We start from the raw sequence: 20,021 nt of genomic DNA, 5'->3' as shown, positions 1-20,021 counted from the left end.
AAGAAGGAAACCCAGTAATACTGGGTGGCTTCAATTACCCTTCCGTTCATCGATACATTTTTAGATGTTTGCTTGTTCTTTGATTACGGTTTGTTACTCAGCCTATCATAGGGAAATAAATTCAGGATTTGGTTTTGTGTAATAGTCTTGATATTGCATCTCAAAGGTCTTGCCACTTGGAAGAACTCATTATTACAGCTAGCTTTGATGTTTTGTATTTTGGGTGCATTAGGACTGCATTCTCCCGCTCTACTTTTTATTATTAATATTTGTTTAACTTCAGGCGAGCTGGCTTTAATACGATGCAATAGAATTTAAGTAATATAGACAGAGTGCAATTTCAAAATTACAAAGCTGTGAAGATTGGAGCAAAAATCAGAATAGTTATTCTCAATACTGTAAGTATAAATTCATTCCAAAATTTCATTCCAAAGAATAAGGTGAAAAAGCAGCCTCTGCTGAGGATGAATGCAGCTTTACAGGGAGATTCAGGCAAAAGACTAAACATTTAAAATATATTTAGACAATATGGAGAGAAATAAGGTAGGATATTGTCATGTCATGTTATTCAGTTATTGTTGAAAAGGGAAAGGTAAGGAAGATGTTAAATGCATAATAAGCACGTAAAAATAAGAAAAGAGCTTTGCTTCAAAATACTTTGGATATTGCCAATTCCCTAAACAGTTATTTTGCAACACTTCATTAGAGAGCATATTACAAATATGCCAGCAAAACATACCCAGCATACATTATTTTAGCAGATCTTGAAATGCATCAACAAATAATGCAAGAGGCCATGGTGGCACATGTACAATAGAACTCAAACAAAGGGAGGTCATCTCTAAACTGACAGCCATTTTATTCACTCTCTAGAAACTAGAAAAAATCTATGTAATAAGAAAAGTCAAAGTTGGTGCTGAATTGAGTACATCAGGATTGCCCAACCCTGGTCCTGGAGGTTTCCTTAGGTTTTCACTCCAGCACTAACAAAGCACACATCACTCGATAGCTCGGGATCATGTTGAGCTGCTAATTAGTATAATTATGTACTATATGAAAGATTAGGGTATATTAAAACCTACAGAATGGTAGATCTCCAGGAACAGGGTTGGATAGCCCTGGTCTACAGAGTATTGGAGTAGTGTTAGGAGGGATCTTATCTGGGCAGGGTACTGTGGGAAGTGGAGTCCCACAAGGATTGATGTTGGGACCTCCACTCTTCCTGATCTTTTCGTAAAGTATCACGGGAGAGGCATTTGCTAACACATTTGCAGAAGTGGGCAGAAATCAATAAAAGCATTAACTATAGCTAAGTATTAAGATATCTTATATGGAAAATACAATTTCTTTGGACAGGAGTGTGTTATGGGATGAGAACAATTGAACATGTTCAATTTGAATAAGACTTTGGGATATTGGGATACTGCACTACAATAAAGTTATGGAAACTCTGGAAAAAGTTCAATGGAGTGCAACTAAATTGGTTCCCTTTACTGTATATTGTATAAAAGCTATAAGGAAAGACATTTGATCTCACCAGGTACATAGATGCCAGTATCAGGAAAGGGTTTATTTATTTATTTTCACCACGTTGCCAATGCTTGCCAGGTAATGTAGTGAGAGGTAGAGGCTGTTAGGTGTTCAAGTCCAGTGTTGGATGCTCTAATGTGTACGTTAAGGGTGAACCACAGTTCATTGAGTGGCCTGTTCTTGTCACCAGGTATTTTCTAAGATTTGTGGTCTGACGAGCTTATTAGATCTTAAGTGCGGTCCATCATTTCTAACTGGAGAGGTTAGGCTTCACAAAACAAAAAAACACTATTTTGATAGTCACAGGGACTGAATTGAACAGATCATCATTTACTGGTTCAGTGCTTTGTGTGAGCCATCTTCAGGGAGGAAGCTTAAGCTGCCTCAATTTGTGCTATCCCTCAATGAAACAGTGAGGTTTACCTTATTAAAAGGACTGCATCATCTCATAATTCACTGGCACTGCCACAAAGACAGGCACCATTCATCACCCTGCATCACTTCCTCCTTAAAACCATTAACTGCACATGGACAAACGAGTGACTGGACCTTTTCATCACTCTGAAGAATTAGTGTGGCAGGGAGAGGCTGATGACAGCATTTCTTGTGTATGTAGGTGTTTCCATGGTGACCCAAATGACAGAGACCAGTCTTTACCACCCCCCATTGTGAAGAAAGAGGCTGTTTGTCAGGCTTCTTTAATGAGGATGTACAGTCTTTGCAATTGACAACCTGACAAATGAACCTGGTTTTTATTGCACAATAAATAGATCTATATTCATATCACCGGGGCCGTCTCATGCATGTATCTGTGGACATCCAGGAATCCTCTGGTCAGCTCTGGCCCTGGAGAGCCATAGCAAGTAACTGTTGTAATTACACCCAATTTAAGCTGTCATTGTTCAGACTGAAGAAACTCACCTACCATTCCCCGTTTAAATCAGTTAGTATACGAAAGCAAGTTCCCCAGAACTACATTCCATGTGCACTGGAGTTAATGGACTGAAACTCATTTTTTGTTATGCCTACAACCACAATAACCACTGAAAACAAAGCAGTCTACAGAAGAAATTCCATCTTAAATTATGCTTTATTTCTCACTTGTAGATAGCTAGCCATTCTATGAGTTTAAGTTTGTCGACTGTTCTTAATTTGAAGCATTTCAGCACATTAGATCTGGAGGCTTTGTCTTAAAATGTCAAAGAATGTAGGATTACATAAAAGACTGACGACGAGTACATGGGACCTCATTCCAATTTCACCTGTAGAAATGTTCCTTTTTTCTGGACCAGGTTGGAAACTGCCTGAAAAGTCAGCTTGGCATTCACGGCCACTGTTCTCCATTACTTGTGTCTCACTGACTTGCATACAGTTACGATACATTGCATATTAACTGAAAAAAAGGCTTTGCTGGGGAGGTCATCATCAACCAACATAATACTGCCAGTGGTGCTGGAGAACTCTCAGTAACCTTGAGGCTATTTTTGCACTATAATAAGCAGAATACAAAACAAAGTGGCAAGCTATTCAGTGTCATGTATTTATACAATTTACACAGATGTCTCACTGGTTACATAATATTGAAACAGTGACAAGTGATTGGCCATAAGTCCAAGGGCAAACGTACAGCACCTGCTGTTATACAAACACAAGGCTTTTAACACGACACAATAACTGTGTGATATTAATGCGAGTGTGCTTATATTTGTGTGTGTGTCTGTATGTATGTGTGTGTCTGGGTGTGTATGTTTGCACGTGTGTGTGTGTGTGTGTGTGTGTGTGTTTGTGTGCATGCATGCATGCATTTTGGGGGCTGGCATAGGGCAAAGAGAGACCTAGGTGCAGGTGTGCTGGGGACAGAGGGCGCTACTGAGTCATTGTCTTTTGGGAATTACAGACAAGCAACAGGCATTAGGCCACTGAGTAGTTCAGCTGGAATGTGAACACTCAGCACAGGCTTAGCAATGGGATTTCTCAAAATGAGACATAATACAGCACAAGGATTTTGTGAGGTGATATGTTAGGCATGATTGCTTCCGAATTGCCTGCCATTAGCTTGCGTCATAAAGTGGGACACACCTGCCATTTTTGGGCAGAGGCTGGCAGTGGTACTCATTTCACTGGTGATGATGCCCTTCATAGATGGTGAGCTCCATAATCTTGTGACAAAGACATATTTGTCCCAAACAAAGACAAATATAGTAGCTGTGCCAATGAAAGTCAAGGAAGCCATTAAAAGCTGAGAAATAAGAACAAGCTCAAATACTTTGAGGCCCTCGGTGCACTGGTTTAAATCAGATAACGGCGTGTGCATGCAGTGAGTTATGTAGCAAGCTAATTACAATGTAATAGTAAGACTCTGAATCTATTTCAAGTGTGATATTCTTGTCACATTCATGTTGTCCTGCAATTAGCCTACGTCCAGTATATGGAAAAAGAAAGAGCGCTTTTACTTTCACTTCCTGAAACATCATCTTCATTAATGAAATATAGCCTGAAGAGCCTTTCCTTATGATAATGTTTCTTATAGGCAGGTTTGTGAAGAATTACACTCCTGTGAGACCTGTTCTCACTGCTCTTTTTGCTGCTAGGCTACGACTACTGGTGACAAAACTGAGAACATTTAGCAAAATGTATACTTGGTTTTCAAAAGCAACTGTGGTTTTACTGTGGTTATTTCGATGTACAATAAAAACAAATATCCTGAAATAAGCTTATGATATGTACTTGCTAGTTGCTTTTTTTTTGGTTTGAAATATGTTCAGTAATCCTCAATTGTGACAAAACCAAGAATAAAAACACTGATACTACATGTTCATATGACTCACAAATACGTTTTTGTTATTCTACCACGTTGATGTTCTGTGACCCACCCCCTCTCCACGGACATGCTGGATCCGTAACAAGTGCTTGTGAGCAGTGTCACATGGGTTACAACAGCCTATGATACAGCAGCCCTGAGTGAGTGAGTGAGTAACTGCACTGAATTAGTTGCTTTCTGCCCCTGGCCGCATACGCACACCGTGGGAAAAACAAAAGACATTGGCCAAGCAATAGGCTTACATACCTCTTGGCTTTTTGCTCTTGCCATGACTCAGAGACAAGTCAATCTCAGTCTCCTCTGTCCACAAGACCATTTTCCAGTATTCTGCAGGCTCTTTTAGGTACTAGCTGTAACTTGGCTGTTCCGTTAATTAGTCGTGCTGTGTAGTTCTGTTTGTGAAGTCTTCTGTGGACAGTAGTCACTGACACATCCATGCCTGCCTCCTGAAGAGTGTTTCTGATCTGCTGGACAGGTGTCTGGGGTTTCTTCTTTATTATGGCGAGAATTCTTCTGTCATGAATTGTAGAGGTCTTCCTTTGCCTACCAGTGAGTTTCTTCTTAATGATGTTCCAAGCAGTTTATTGTGATTTCTCTGACTTATAAAGGCTTCCCTGACTTTCATTGGCACAACTATGGTCCTCACGGTGACAAATGTCAATAACAGACTCCAATAGCAATGAAAAGCCAGGAGTCAACACTAGATACTGAAAGTTCTCTTATACCAGCTGTCACGGTTGGGTCTAGAATCCCGGTCTCTGGCATGCTAATCAGATGCCAATCCCCTAAACCACCAAGTACTGAGGATGACTCAATTGCGGATTATTGCCGGTGTAGTCCAATGAGAGGATTTTCCAAAATTCCATTAAAGCAAAAAACAACGATGAACTTCCAAAAAGGGTAAACTAAAAATACTCCAAAAGGTAGCAAAAACTCAAAAAGGCAATCCAAGTCTCGTAGTGTACAAACAATCCAGGGTCAAAAACAAAATATCCAATCAAGGTACACGTAGACAGGGAATCAGACAGGGTACTCACAGAGGGTTAAAGTGAAGACTCAACAAAGACCAAGTGAAAAGGACCGGGCTATACACAGGAGACAATAGGCAACACTAATCACAAGACTTAACAACAGGTGCGTAGAACAAGACAATTAGGCAGTGAGACAAAATCAATGCAGTGACACCTAGTGGCTAGCAACACAAAGTACAACACTGTGACAGAACCCCCCCCTCTAGGGACGCCTCCTGGACAACCAGGATGCTGCTGGTGACAGTCTGTAATTAGAGTCTTGTCAACAATGTTCTGGGCAGGAACCCATGACTGTTCTTCCGGGCCGTAGCCCTCCCAGTCCACCAGGTATTGGACCGACCGTTGGACCCGACGAGAGTCCAGCAGCCGGCGGACAGTGTGTACCGGTTGACCATCAACCATACGGGGTGGAGGAGGGGGCTTGGGAGCTGGGGCAAAAGGGGAGGTGAGAACGGGTCTTAACCGGGAAACGTGAAACGTGGGGTGGATTCTCATGGAACGGGGCAATGCAACTCTGTAGGTCACCGGATTGACCTGATGGGTCACCTTGAAAGGGCCGATGTAGCATGGAGCCAGTTTACGGGATTCCACCGGCAAAGGTAGGTCCCTGGAAGATAGCCAGACCCTCTGTCCCGGGCGGAAGCGAGGAGCTGGCCCTCGGTGGCGATTGGCCTGCTCCTGGGTCCGTCTGGCCGTGCGAAGCAGTGCCTGACGGACCCTCATCCAGGTCCGTCTGCACCGCCTCACAAAGTGTAGCGCTGATGGCACGGCTGCTTTGTTTTCTTGTTTGGGGAATAAGGGTGGCTGGAACCCAAACTGGCACTGGAATGGAGAAAGGCCAGTGGAAGAGGACTGGAGGGTGTTGTGAGCATATTCTGCCCACGGCAGCTTGGAGCTCCACGCGGAAGGGTTCTCCGCAACCAAGCTCCGAAGGGTGGCCTCCATCTCCTGGTTCACCCTTTCTGTCTGGCCATTGGACTGGGGGTGAAAGCCAGAGGACAGGCTGGCAGTGGCCCTGATGAGCCGGCAGATGGCTCGCCAGACACCAGAGGAAAACTGGGGACCTCTGTCGGAGACAATGTCCTGCGGCAGACCAAAAACTCGAAACACATGATTAAACACGAGTCTAGCAGTCTCGAGCGCAGAGGGTAATTTAGTACGGTATTAACTTACAGGCTTTGGAGAACCGGTCAACAATAACCAAAATAACCGTGTTACCTTCTGAGATGGGTAGGCCTGTAACAAAGTCCATGGACAAATGTGACCAGGGCCGACTGGGAGTAGGGAGTGAGTGAAGCAACCCTTGAGGCCATTGACGCGGGTCTTTGCTTCGGACACAGGTGGTGCAGCCTGCCACAAAGTCCTTTACCTCTCTGTCCATTTCAGGCCACCAAAAGCATCGCCTTAGGAATTCCAGAGTCCTTTGGGCGCCCGGGTGAGCAGTGAGGTGTGAGGAGTGGCCCCACTGGAGGACTTCAGACCTGGCCCTTCTGGGAACAAACAGTTTCCCAGCCGGGGCAAGGCCAGGAGCAGGTTCCTGCTGAAGAGCCTGTTGGACTACCGTCTCTATTCCCCATCGGACGGGTGCGATGATCCTGGTAGGGGAAATGACTGGTCCTATGTCTTCTGCTCTGTTTTCGGACCCAAACTGCCTGGAGAGGGCATCGGGTTTCCCGTTCTTGGAACCCGGTCGATAGGACAACGTCAAGTCAAATCGGCCGAAGAATAACGCCCACCGAGCCTGCCGAGGGTTCAGGCGTTTGGCCTGCTGAAGGTACTCCAGGTTCCGGTGGTCCGTCCAGACCAGGAAAGGATGTTGGGCCCCCTCCAGCCAGTGGTGCCACTCTTCCAGCGCCATCTTCACTGCCAGCAGCTCTCGGTCCCCTACATCATACCTCGTCTCAGTGGGGGTAAGGCGGTGTGAGAGGAAGGCACACGGGTGTACTTTGCCATCAGTCGAGCGTTGTGACCGAACCGCACCCACACCCACACTGGAGGCATCCACCTCTACAATAAACGGCAGAGAGGGATTAGGCAGAGTCAATATAGGCGCTGACGCGAAGCGCTCCTTGAGGCTTCGGAAAGCCTGGTCTGCCTCAGGAGTCCATGCAAACGGGTACCTGTCCTTTTTAGTCAGAGCAGAAATAGGGGCAGCCACAGAACTAAAACCTCTTATGAACGTCTGTAAAAATGAGCAAACCCAAGGAATTGTTGGACCTCCTTCACATTCCTGGGACTGGACCAGCCTCGCACAGCCTTGGTTTTCTTAGGGTCCATCTGCACCTGACCCTGTTTGAGAATAAAACCAAGGAATGACACAGTGTTGACATGGAACTCACACTTTTCAGGTTTAACAAACAGGTGATTCTTAAGGAGTCTCTGGAGAACCTGGCACACATGCTGGAAGTGCTCATGACGTGACCTGGAAAAAATCAAAATATGATCTAGATAAACAAATACAAAACGATTTATCATGTCACGCAGCACATCGTTTATCAGGGCCTGAAAAACAGCTGGTGCATTGGTGAGTCCAAACGGAATCACAAGATATTCATAATGTCCTGAAGGGGTATTAAATGCTGTCTTCCACTCATCACCTTGGCGGATGCGGATGAGGTGATAAGCGTTGCGAAGGTCCAACTTAGTAAATATGGTGGCCCCTTGTAACAGATCGAAAGCAGTGGATATCAAGGGAAGTGGATAGCGGTTGCGTATGGTGATCTTGTTCAGAGCCCTGTAGTCAATGCATGGGCGCAATCCACCATCTTTCTTTCCCACAAAGAAAAACCCTGCACCAGCAGGAGATGTGGAGGGGTGTATAAATCCGGTGGAGAGGGCATCCTTGATGTAATCGTCCATGGTTTTCCTTTCAGGTAAGGAGAGAGAGAATATCCGACCGCGTGGGGGACTGGATCCTGGCAAGAGTTCTATTGAGCAATCGTACGATCTATGGGGTGGAAGTGTGCAGACCCTTTGTTTGCTAAACACTTCCTTAAGGGCGAGATACTCACTGGGAATGTGACTTAGCTTGGAGGGATCTGGAGACTTGGACACAGGAAATGGTCTTGAAAAAAGGCAGATGGCATGGCAAGTAGGACCCCACTCTAAGATGGACCCCATCGACCAGTCGATGTGCGGGTTGTGACGATTCAACCATAAAAAACCCAGGACCACGGGAAATTCTGGTGAGTCAATCAAGTGTAAGGTAATGGTTTCGTTATGGTTCCCAACAATAAGGCGGAGTGGAGTGGTGGTCGACGTAACCTTCCCATCGCCGAGAGGTTGGCCGTCTAATGCCGACACAGAGCGGAGTTTGTAAGGCGGCTTGGGGAATCTTCAGTCTTTGGGCCAGGGTGGTGTTAATGAAATTCCCAGCAGCACCAGAGTCCACTAAAGCCTGACAGGAGTGTCTTCGCTCTCCCCAGGCCAAGGTTACTGAGAGGTAGACTCCGGTTCCGGGAAGTTCGGGATTACAAGTGACCCCCGTCACAGCCCTCCCTCGGCTGAACGGGGGTGACCTTTTCCCTGGAGTTCGGGGCAAGAACGTCTGAAATGGCCCGATTTACCACAATAAATGCACAGCCCCTCCCTCCGTCTCCGATCCCTCTCCTCCTGCGAGAGCCGTGTTCGTCCGATCTGCATGGGTTCGGTGGCCTCAGGGGAAGCAGGAGAGTCCCAGGTGAGTACGGGAGGTGTGGACCGGCTCTGGACGCTGGTTGGCGGCTGGACACAGGTCTGGTCCCTCCGACGCTTCTGGAGACGATTATCTAGACGTATAGACTGAGAGATGAGAGACTCAAGATCGTTAGGGCACTCGGTTATGGCTAAACAGTCTTTCAGTGAGTCCGACAGGCCATTTAAAAAGGTGGAAACCAGGGCCGTCTCATTCCAGCCACTTTCTGCGGCCAAAGTTCGGAAAGAAATGGCGTAGTCAGATGCTTGGTCTTCCCCTTGGCGGAGAAGCAAGAGTCTCTTAGCCGCCTCTAAGTGATTGAACACACCTGACTAATCAGAAACACCCATGAAGGCATTTGTCCCAAATATAATGGTGCCCAGGAATAGGGGGGGACTATAAAATGTTCTGTAATTTTTACATTGTAGAACCAACGTAAATGTAAAACACTCTTTGATAAAAGCTGAAAATCTGCACTTTAACCACATGTGAAATGTTTGATTACAAATAGAACATTGTGCAGTACCAGAATCTTTGTCCGAAGACTTATGGAGCTCAATGTATATTCCGTTTATTGGATTAAATCAAAACAAAAGCAACAATGTATTATTCTAAGATGTTTCAGGCATTGCTTGAGGGAGTCATGTTGTTTCTTCACAATTCCCCTGTGTCAAATGTTGCTGATGATCAGTTGCTCCGTGGTTCTTGTGTGGGGGAGGGGAAGGGAGGCAGGAAGGCTCAAAGCTTTCTGGGTAATATGCCATCTGCTTTCTTGGTTAAGTGACTGCAAAATTCAGACAAAAAGTTTACCTCACCATTTCCACTAGAAAGGGCTGTTAAATCATGAATAATACATACGGCAGAGAGCTGCATTGATATGAGTGCTTTAGCGTAACAGTCACATAATATTCAACCACCGTTCCTGTATATCATGACTCCATTTTCATGGCTGTGGGCTGTTAGCACAGACAAAGATAGAAGCTCCTGAGCACTTCACGAAGGTTTTCCAGGGGAGTGCACAGGGCCATGCTGGCTCTCAAGGAAATTATGTCTGTCCGCTCTCAAGAGGGCTCAGGTGAACGAGGTCCGTCATTGAAACTACTGTCACTGCTAGTCCTTTCTCTGTGGGTCTGTCTCTGAATGCAGGAATGTGTGGCTTAACCCTGCAGATGTGGGGCACGCTCTGCCCTCTTGCCCTGCCCTGATGCCTCTCTGCTCATGAAGGCTGGGCCAGAAAGAGACTGGAAATTACTCTAGGCAAATGCTGGTGTGGAGTCCTGCCTTAGTGACAGGGCTAGGACTTTTATTGGCATATGCAATTCTGTAACCCCTGCTATAGCTCTGTTAAATCTATCTTATGTTTTCGCCATTAACTTTCACCAACTAACATTATCATATGTATCAAGAGAGAGATTAAAGCCCCCAGTGCCATTCAGGTCCACTGCCCATCAAACTCAACCGCCCAGCCATTGGCACACATGATCTACCATTCATTTTTGATCTCATACATTTAAATGGAGGTGATCGACCTGAGAATGTGTTCACACATTTCATTTTGCTTACCCGTTTTCATGTCATTGATGCATCATTACTGGCCATGAAAGTCTATATATTTATATACTGTGAACAAGTGATGAATTGTGTTTAATGTAATAAAACATACAAACTCAGACCTCTTACTTGGTCAATATGTGCTAGTGTGCTAAAACTGAAGGAAAAAGTTACAGAACATTGTTCTGCAAATTTGTGCTTGTTTCCAAAATGTGCTGTGTGAACTTACTTAAAAAGTAAGTTGCAAGTGTGACCAACTGCTGCAGCATAATTCATAGCCACGACAATGACTAGATTATTCCAGCATTTCAGACCAGCACATGAAATAACTCCTAATAAATCTAATAAAGGGAACACATCACGACAGACAGTGTCACCACCGTTTGACATGACATTGTTGCGATCACATCACTCCCCATGCAGACACAAGAGAGACAGTCATCAGGCTAACTTTCATCCTCTTTATATGAAATGAAAACCCACAGAGAAGCAACTTCTATTAATGGGTCTGATCCGTGAGGTGCTGCCTACTGTGGAAAACTTCCATCTACTCAGTCCCCTTTCAAAATCTACTGTGTGCAGTGAGTCATTGTACATGACTTATCCAAATGCAGTTTCCACCCCCATATGCTTTCTGCTTCCTGGTTCTGTCTGTACTCTACGAGGCTGCGATCCGTCTCCCCGCCCCTCTCGCCCCACCCCCCGCTGCTACAGCCTGCTAGTTAAAGTCAGAGATGTGACTCATGAGTGACCAGTGGTAGAATGTGACTCATCCATGTCAGGTTGGTGAAGCAGCTGCGTTTGTTTGCACGTGTTTGTATGTGTGTGTGTGTGTGTTGTGTGCCTGCGTGTGGGTGGGAGTGTGCATGCATGTGTATGTGTGTATGTGCATGTATGCATGTGCCTGCGTGTGTGTGAGTGTGTGTGTCTGCATACAGGTGTGTGTGGGTGCGTGTGTGTGTGTATGTGGTGTGTGTGTGTGTTTGTGTGTGTGTATGTATGTGCCTGCCTGTGTGTGTATGTCTGCATGCAGGTGTGTATGAGTGCGTGTGTGTGAGTGGGAGTGTGCATGCATGTTTGTGTGGGTATGTGTGTGTATGCGTATGTGCGTCTGGGTGGGAGTGTGTGTGTGTGCGCATGCAATCGTGTGTGTGCGTGTGTGAGTGGGATTGTGTGCATGTCTGCATGTGGGTGGGAGTGTGCATGCATATGTGTGTGTATATGTGTGTGTATGTGTATGTATGCGTGTGCATGTGTGTGTGTGTGTGTGGGTATGTGTGTGTATGTGTATGTATGCGTGTGCATGTGTGGGTGTGTGTGTGGGTATGTGTGTGTATGTATGCCTGTGCATGTGTGTGTGTGTGGGAATGTGGGAATGCGTATGTATGCGTTTGCATGTGTGTGTGGGAATGTGCATGTATGCGTGTGTATATGTATGCATGCATGTACAGTGCCCTCAAAAATGACTGGCACCCTTTATATAAATATGAGCGACAAGGTCTATATAAAATAGACCACAACGGTAATGCTCTATATTGTATGCTCAGGAAATTGAGGAATTATTCTGTTGTGTGAATGCGATTCCTCTGAGACAATGTATTTTTTTAACAAATACATTTTTTATTAGGTGTCAAAAAATTATACCCACTCCTGTTATCTGTGTCTTTGCACCCTTTCATGCATGGATTAATGGATTGTTTCACAGACCAAAGGATCTGAGGGATTTAGAATGATCCTGCAGGTGGAATCACAAAAAAATCCCCCAATAAGTTCACTAATCTGATAAAACACTGTAGAAGACCACTCAGTAGTGTTATGAAGGGAAGAGCGCGCAAAGTCATGAAAAGGAGGCTGCCTATAATTTCTACACCTGTCATATTTGGAAATAATATTATTACTTGTTTCAGATATTTCTGTGCAATTGTATTCGGAAATAATGAATTCTCCATTTTTGAGAAATAATATAGCTATATAAATATATTTTATAGAGCATTTTTCTCATCTTTATCAAGTGTGCCAATCATTTTGGAGCTCATTATATATATGTGTGTCTGCCTGTATCTGTGTATGTGTGTGTGCGCGCATGTGCGTGTGTGTGTGTGTGAGGACAGTCAAAGTCCTGAAAATGAGGCTGCCTATAATTTCTACATCTAGCATATTTGGAAATAATATTATTACTTGTTTCAGATATTTCTGTGCAATTGTATTTGGAAATAATGAATTTTCCATTTTTGAGAAATAATATAATAATATAATATAATAATATAATAATATACTTTATCAAGTGTGCCAATAATTTTGGAGCTCATTGTATATATGTGTGTCTGCATGTATGTGTGTATGTGTGTGTGCGCGCATGTGTGTGTGTGTGTGTGTGCGTGTGTGCGTGAGGACAGTAAAGCTCCCTTGTGCCTACAGGACATGCATGCTTCCTTTGCAGTGGAGTTGTTGAGCACAAGATGGGGGAGATCCCTCCTTTGTGACACGCTGCAGCGCTTGCCTTGTGATGTCACACAGAGAAGGGCTGTGAGTGGTTCTCACAGCAGAGCAGACTCCCACCCTCTCAGTTGCTGGCCTCTGCAAAGAAACTGGCACAAATGGTGTTGTGTTGGGGTGTGCGCTCCCCAGGTGTCAATCTCAGCCTGTGGCGGCTGGATTAACTCCACTCCCTTCTTACAACCCCATCACACACACACACACACACACACACTCGCACAGCTGATCCTGTTGTATTAATCCACCAAGCTGTCGCATCAAAGCCCCTCTCACGTTTGGTCTTAATTTCTCCCTTCTGCATTGTCTGGTGTACAGTAGCAAAGCGCTGGCTCCCTCCCCTAGCCTGCCTGATGCGAGAGATAGGGACCCTGTCTTTGAATTCACCATCTTCATGTTTTATTAATCAGCTTCTATATTTAGCCCGCTTGTCTTTTCTGTGGTGAATATTCAAGGCTGTGATTAAGTCTGAGTATTTCAGAGGAGAGGAGAACACGAAGGCAATGACAAACAAGGCCCCGGCAGCTCCCCACTTGTGGCTGAGGATGAAACTCAACCTGGAGCTTGAGCACACAAGAGCCTTCCCGCAACATCACCCGCCTTCCGCTCCACAGGAGTATGACGGAAAACTTGTGGATATTGCCTCCTGAAGATTCGTGATTCATGCTATTCCTGATAGTTGGAAGAAGGCATTCCATGAATCTGATGCAAATACCCTGGGGCAAATTAAGAATGTTTATAAGAAGTCCTTTTTTAATCTTTTTTCTGACCTATATTGTATAAATACAGAATATTGTAGCAAGAGGATATATTTCATACACAGGAGGTGAAGAAGGGTGAAGGAATAGGTAATTTGCTGCTAGATTCAGATCTGTTAATTATTTCCTACTGGCTACATATGGATAACAGTCCTAAGAGACTGTGATCTTGCTCATGCTCTGTTCCTTGGGGGGTTGTGATGCAGTCGTGGTGTGGTTCAGGGCACTGCAGAGGGGGTGCTGATGGATGTGGCCCTGCCTGCCTGCGAGCAGTGAACGCCCCTGCCGGCCGGATACGGCCAGCGGGTCTGTGGGCATTCGGACACGGGTAAGCGTATTGGCAGTGGGCGCGGGATTGAATTGAAAGAAAGGCGGAGGAGGAAGTTGGCTCCGGCGTTTTCCGTACCGCACCGTAGTCCAGCCGGGCCACCTCGACGCTCCAGCGTTCCGCAGAGGGTGTGCCGGTGATTTATCAGCTCTAATTAGGTAAAGTGCCCCAGAGGCTCCTGGGAATGAACCAGCGATGAAGATAAATCGTCTCCGTTGGAGCCGGGCGGGGAATTAGACGCTCACGTCGACCACATCTCAACCGAGAGCGCCGTCGCGGTATCAAATTTTAATCCCGTCGTGACCACCTGTGGAAAGGGCCAGCGGTGCCAAGGACAGAAACACGCTGCTCTCACACAGAATTTAGGTCAGCGAGACAGATATGTTCAAATAGAAGGGTGCCTTCACGCGACGGGGTAGGGTGCGAGAGACATGCTGCCCTGTATATCATAGTTCACTGAGACGTGCTATTTAGGCGCGAGGACGGGCAGCCGCATTCCTCAGGCTAACTTTAGGACGACTGAACTTCACATGCTTACATAAGAGCGTATGCTGTCAGCCACACCGCAACAAGAGTCTGTGCGACACAGAACTCCCAGCCGGGCAAGGCCGGCGCAGCCCACTCACCTGTCCCCGAAGAGCGGAGAGGATGACGCTCACCGTGAAGGTGAGGAGAGGGGAAGCAGTGCCGCAGGGCCCCTCTGGGAAACGGAGCGACACAGGAAGAGCGCAGCGCCAGGGCAAAATCCAGGTGAAGGGTAAAGAGACTGAGCTGTGTGAGACACTCTCGTCTGATTGGCCTCGGCCTACCTGGGCGGGCGCTTACCTGGCCACCTGGACACCAGCAGGGGGACCGGAAGGGCGACGCGCTGTGTGATGTCACACCAAGGTCACCCGCCTGCTCGGCGCTCTGAGTGAGTGCCGATTTCTGAGTTTCAGTGCAGAGTGTGGCCCTGAGCTGCTGGCCCGCCGTGAAACATTCAAATAGGTACGTTTTGATTCTGCTGAGCAAGAGCGTCAGTCTGGAACGTTACTATGGGGACACGGTTTCAGGAATATGTTCTATGGAAAGGGAGGGGGGCTGGGAGGAAGGAGAAAAGGGGAGCTGAGAGAGAGAGGCAGAGAGAGAGATGGAGAGAGAGACAGAGAGAGAAAGAGAGAGAGAGAAAGAGCGAGAGAAAAGGGGGGCTGGGAGGAAGGAGAAAAGGGGAGCTGAGAGACTGAGGCAGAGAGAGAGAGATGGAGAGAGAGACAGAGAGAGAAAGAGAGAAATAGAGTGAGAGAAAGAGCAAAAGAGAAAAGGGGGGCTGGGAGGAAGGAGAAAAGGGGAGCTGAGGAAGAGAGGGAGAGAGAAAGAGAAAGAGAGGGGGGGCTGGGAGGAAGGAGAAAAGGGGAGCTGAGTAAGAGAGGGAGAGAGAAAGAGAAAGAGAGAGGGGGGGCTGGGAGGAAGGAGAAAAGGGGAGCTGAGTAAGAGAGGGAGAGAGAGAGAGGGGGGGTGGAGGGGGAGGAGACTGAGAACAAAGAAGAGCTGGAAGGAGAGAGGAAGGAACTGTTAAAATTTCAGTGCCTCAAAAGGGATGCCAGACCGAAGGGCATTAACTCTTTACAATTGGTGATGCTTTATAAATTGGTAAAAGCTGAACAAAAGAGTTGAATGCTAAGTATTCACATTTGTATCACCATTAAGAAGAATCCAAGGGAGCAATATAGGCTTTTTACTTACATAAATTACATTTGGGAACATTTGATAGTAATGGAAGATACTCTTGTGCTTGCTTTAAAGGATAATGCGCTTGCTTCAGGCCAGACTCCTTGCAGATAAATTCTGAAGCTAGTTTCAGAAATGCTTCCATATATACTGCAGGCATGTCTCCTTTTTCTAGGACTAGTCACGTGTAACTTGTGTTTGGGCCTTCCTCAACTTTGAAACTGCCGTGAAGTCCGGTGCAGGAAGTCCGGCCCAGCAGACAGCAGCGTTTGAGTTGAAGGGCACTTCCTTCGGCCTGCGGTCGCTCCCTCCCTCCCTCCCCTTCAGCCGCGGCCAGCCGCGATGTCGCTGACTCCCATTGACTTCAGCACCACAGACAACAACACAGACGGCAAGCAGGCAGGGAGAAACATGATGTCACCCTCCACCAATCCCGCTCGGGAGCACAGAGACCGAGATGTCTGGGCCCTTTTGATTGGCCGGATTAGGTTTGGGTAAAGTGGGGGGAAGGGAACAGTGAGCCGGGCCTCAGTGCCAGTGCGGAGATGGACAGAGACAGCAGGGGCTGCTGCCTTCAAGGCCAGCGGAGCGACCAGCTTGCAAAGCCAGGCTTGAGAGAACAGAGCAATTGCAAATGAAGGTCACCACTTCTGTCTCCGTCCACTTCATTAGGTTTCATGGGTTCAATTGATGCCTATAGGAGCAAGATTAACACAATGCAGAACAGAGCCAGCACTGACATTAAAAAGAAAAACGAGACGCAGCGAGTAAAGCAGTGCTCTTAGTGGCTGGTCAAAATGTGTGTGTCCCTGCAGTTCAGAAACACAGCCATTTTCAAAATGGGCTAATAAGAGACGTGGAGGGAAATGAAATATCACTTGTGCTGTAACGTTTCTGGGAACGTGCTGCCCCAAAGGGCCAGGAGGTTGTGTTTCCTGGCACGTTGAACCACACTAAACAGCTGTACAGCCCTCCCACAGAAGAGCTTCTGCCCGTGCTCACCCTCATCATAATGTACTTCAGCCATTTTGTGTGTACGTCACTTCTGGGACTGTAGATGCGTAGGCAGCCTCTTCTGAGTAAAGTGGTTGACATCTGTCAACATACACTCAGTGAGCGATTTATTTGGTAGACCTGTGCACCAGCTTGTTAATGCAAATATTTAATCAGCCAGTCATGTGGCAGCAACTAAATGCATAAAAGCACACGGATGTGGTCAACAGGTTCAACTGTTGTTCAGATCAAACGTCAGAAAGTGACTTTGACTGTGGAATGATTGTTGGTGCCAGACAGGGTGGTTTGAGAAACGGCTGATCTCCTGTGATTTTCATGCGCTACAGTCACTAGAGATTGCAGACAATGCTGCAAAAACAAAAAAACATCCAGTGAGCAGCAGTTCTGCGGGCAAAAAAGGCATTGTTAATGAGAGAGATCAGAGGAGAAGGGCCAGACTGGTCGAAGGTGACAGTAATGCAAATAAACACACATTACAACAGTGGTATGCAGAATAGCATCTCTGAACATATAACACGTCAAACCTCAAAGTGGATAGGCTACAGCAGCAGAAGAGAAATCTAATGAATACCTAATAAAGTGCTCACTGAGTGTATATTTACTTGTGTGTGTGTGTGTGTGTGTGTGTGTGTGTGTTTGTGAGCTTGCTTGCCAGCATGCATGCATGCATGCATATGAGTGTTTTCATGTGCATCCACATGTGCAATTCCTAGTTTAAAGTGTCTGGAAGTGCAGGTATAAGAGAAACAAGCTCATAATTACAACAGGGAAATGCAAACTTTGGTGAGAAAACTGCACTGAAACACTATTCTTCTGTCTAGTGACTGTCATTAGTTTTTGACAAGCTCTGAGAATTTTAGCTTTTTTGCAAATAAGTTCAGGTTCAGAATTCCTGCACTGAACTGGCAGTGAACCAGGTGCAGTGGTCTCCACTGTTTCCTAGCAACATGGGCCGCAGCTGGAGGTAGCCACATGGACTCAAATGAACAAGTGAAACCTCTGTCTGAAGGAATCTCGATGTTGCTAACTTGCTATTGATATACCGATCTGTCTATCTTCCTGTGTGTCTGTTTCTGTCACCTTAGCTTGATGATGATATTTGCTGACTTATCTTTAGCTGCCCCTATTATAGGCTCAGATATTCTGTATTCAAATCAGAGGGTCAGTTCTGTGCCGTTTCAAGGAACGGCTAAATCAATCAATATTTATTCATTTAGGAGATAAGAAATTCAGGATAGAAATAGCTCATATTTTTCACACATCAAAATACATTTATGAAGACTGTTCCAGTGGCTATATACATACGTATTAAAATCTTTGTTTGAATCCATGGCAATCCACCCACTGAGCTGCCAATTACTGCGCCTAATTTTGCGTGAAATGAAGCCATTTCTTATAGTAGCCCTTTGGAGTGCAGCATGCGTTGGACAACATTGTTGTAACACGACTCTTACATCACTGAAAACGTATTCTGGAATTCTGTTTGTATGGAGTGTGAATGCAGTAAGGGTAGGACAGTGTGTGCATCTTTTTACAATTCCCAATATTCCATGTGCTGAAGAAGTGCTCATAGCTGTGCCTTTTTAAGACTGATAGACTTTCAACAATGACTGCACAAGATGGGGAGAGAGAAACGAGAGAGTGTTCATAAGTGTGAGAGAGCAAAGAGAGAATGAGAGAGAGAGAGGCAGGGTATAGTATGTGGGTGTGTTCACGACAAATGTAGCTGCTTATGTATTTGTGTGTGTGTGTGTGCGTGTGCCTCTGTGTGTACATATGTGTGTGTCTGTGTGTATGTTGGTGTGTGTATGTGCATGCGTGGATGTTTGTATGTGCACGTGTCTGTGTGTGTGTATGCATGTGTATGTGTACAAGTGTGTGTGTGCATGTGTGTAAGTGTATATGTGGTTGGCATTTATATATGGCATTTATATACAGTGCATCCGGAAAGTATTCACATTTCCCACATTTTGTTATGTTACAGCCTTATTCCAAAATGGAATAAAATCATTTTTTTCCTCAAAATTCTACACACAACACCCCATAATGACAACATGAAATACGTTTTTTAGAAATTTTTGCAAATTTATTAAAAATGAAAAACTAAGAAATCACATGTACATAAGTATTCACAGCCTTTGCTCAATACTTTGTTGATGCACCTTTGGCAGCAATTACAGCCACAAGTCTTTTTGAATATGATGCCACAAGCTTGGTACACCTATCTTTGGGCAGTTTCACCCATTCCTCTTTGCAGCACCTCTCAAGCTCCATCAGGTTGGATGGGGAGCTTCGGTGCACAGCCATTTTCAGATCTCTCCAGAGATGTTCAATCGGATTCAAGTCTGGGCTCTGGCTGACCCACTCAAGGACATTCACAGAGTTGTCCTGAAGCCACTCCTTTGATAGCTTGGCTGTGTGCTTAGGGTCGTTGTCCTGCTGAAAGATGAACCTTCGCCCCAGTCTGAGGTCAAGAGCGCTCTGGAGCAGGTTTTCAACCAGGATGTCTCTGTACATTGCTGCATTCATCTTTCCCTCAATCCTGACTAGTCTCCCAGTTCCTGCCGCTGAAAAACATCCCCACAGCATGATGCTGCCACCACCATGCTTCACTGTAGGGATGGTATTGGCCAGTTGATGAGCGGTGCCTGGTTTCCTCCAAACATGACGCCTGGCATTCACGCCAAAGAGTTCAATCTTTGTCTCATCAGAACAGAGAATTTTGTTTCTCATGGTCTGAGAGTCCTTCGGGTGCCTTTTGGCAAACTTTTGGCCCTTCTCCCCCGATTGCTCAGTTTAGACGGGCGGCCAGCTCTAGGAAGAGTCCTGGTGGTTCCGAACTTCTTCCATTTACGGATGATGGAGGCCACTGTGCTCATTGGGACCTTCAAAGCAGCAGACATTTTTCTGTACCCTTCCCCAGATTTGTGCCTCGAGACAATCCTGTCTCAGAGGTCTACAGACAATTCCTTTGACTTCATGCTTGGTTTGTGCTCTGACATGCACTGTCAACTGTGGGACCTTATATAGACAGGTGTGTGCCTTTCCAAATCATGTCCAATCAACTGAATTTACCACAGGTGGACTTCAATTAAGCTGTAGAAACATCTCAAGG

The sequence above is a fragment of the Conger conger genome, chromosome 14 (genome assembly GCF_963514075.1).
Source record: "Conger conger chromosome 14, fConCon1.1, whole genome shotgun sequence".
Taxonomy (NCBI): domain Eukaryota; kingdom Metazoa; phylum Chordata; class Actinopteri; order Anguilliformes; family Congridae; genus Conger; species Conger conger.
This window is presented reverse-complemented; position numbering follows the sequence as displayed.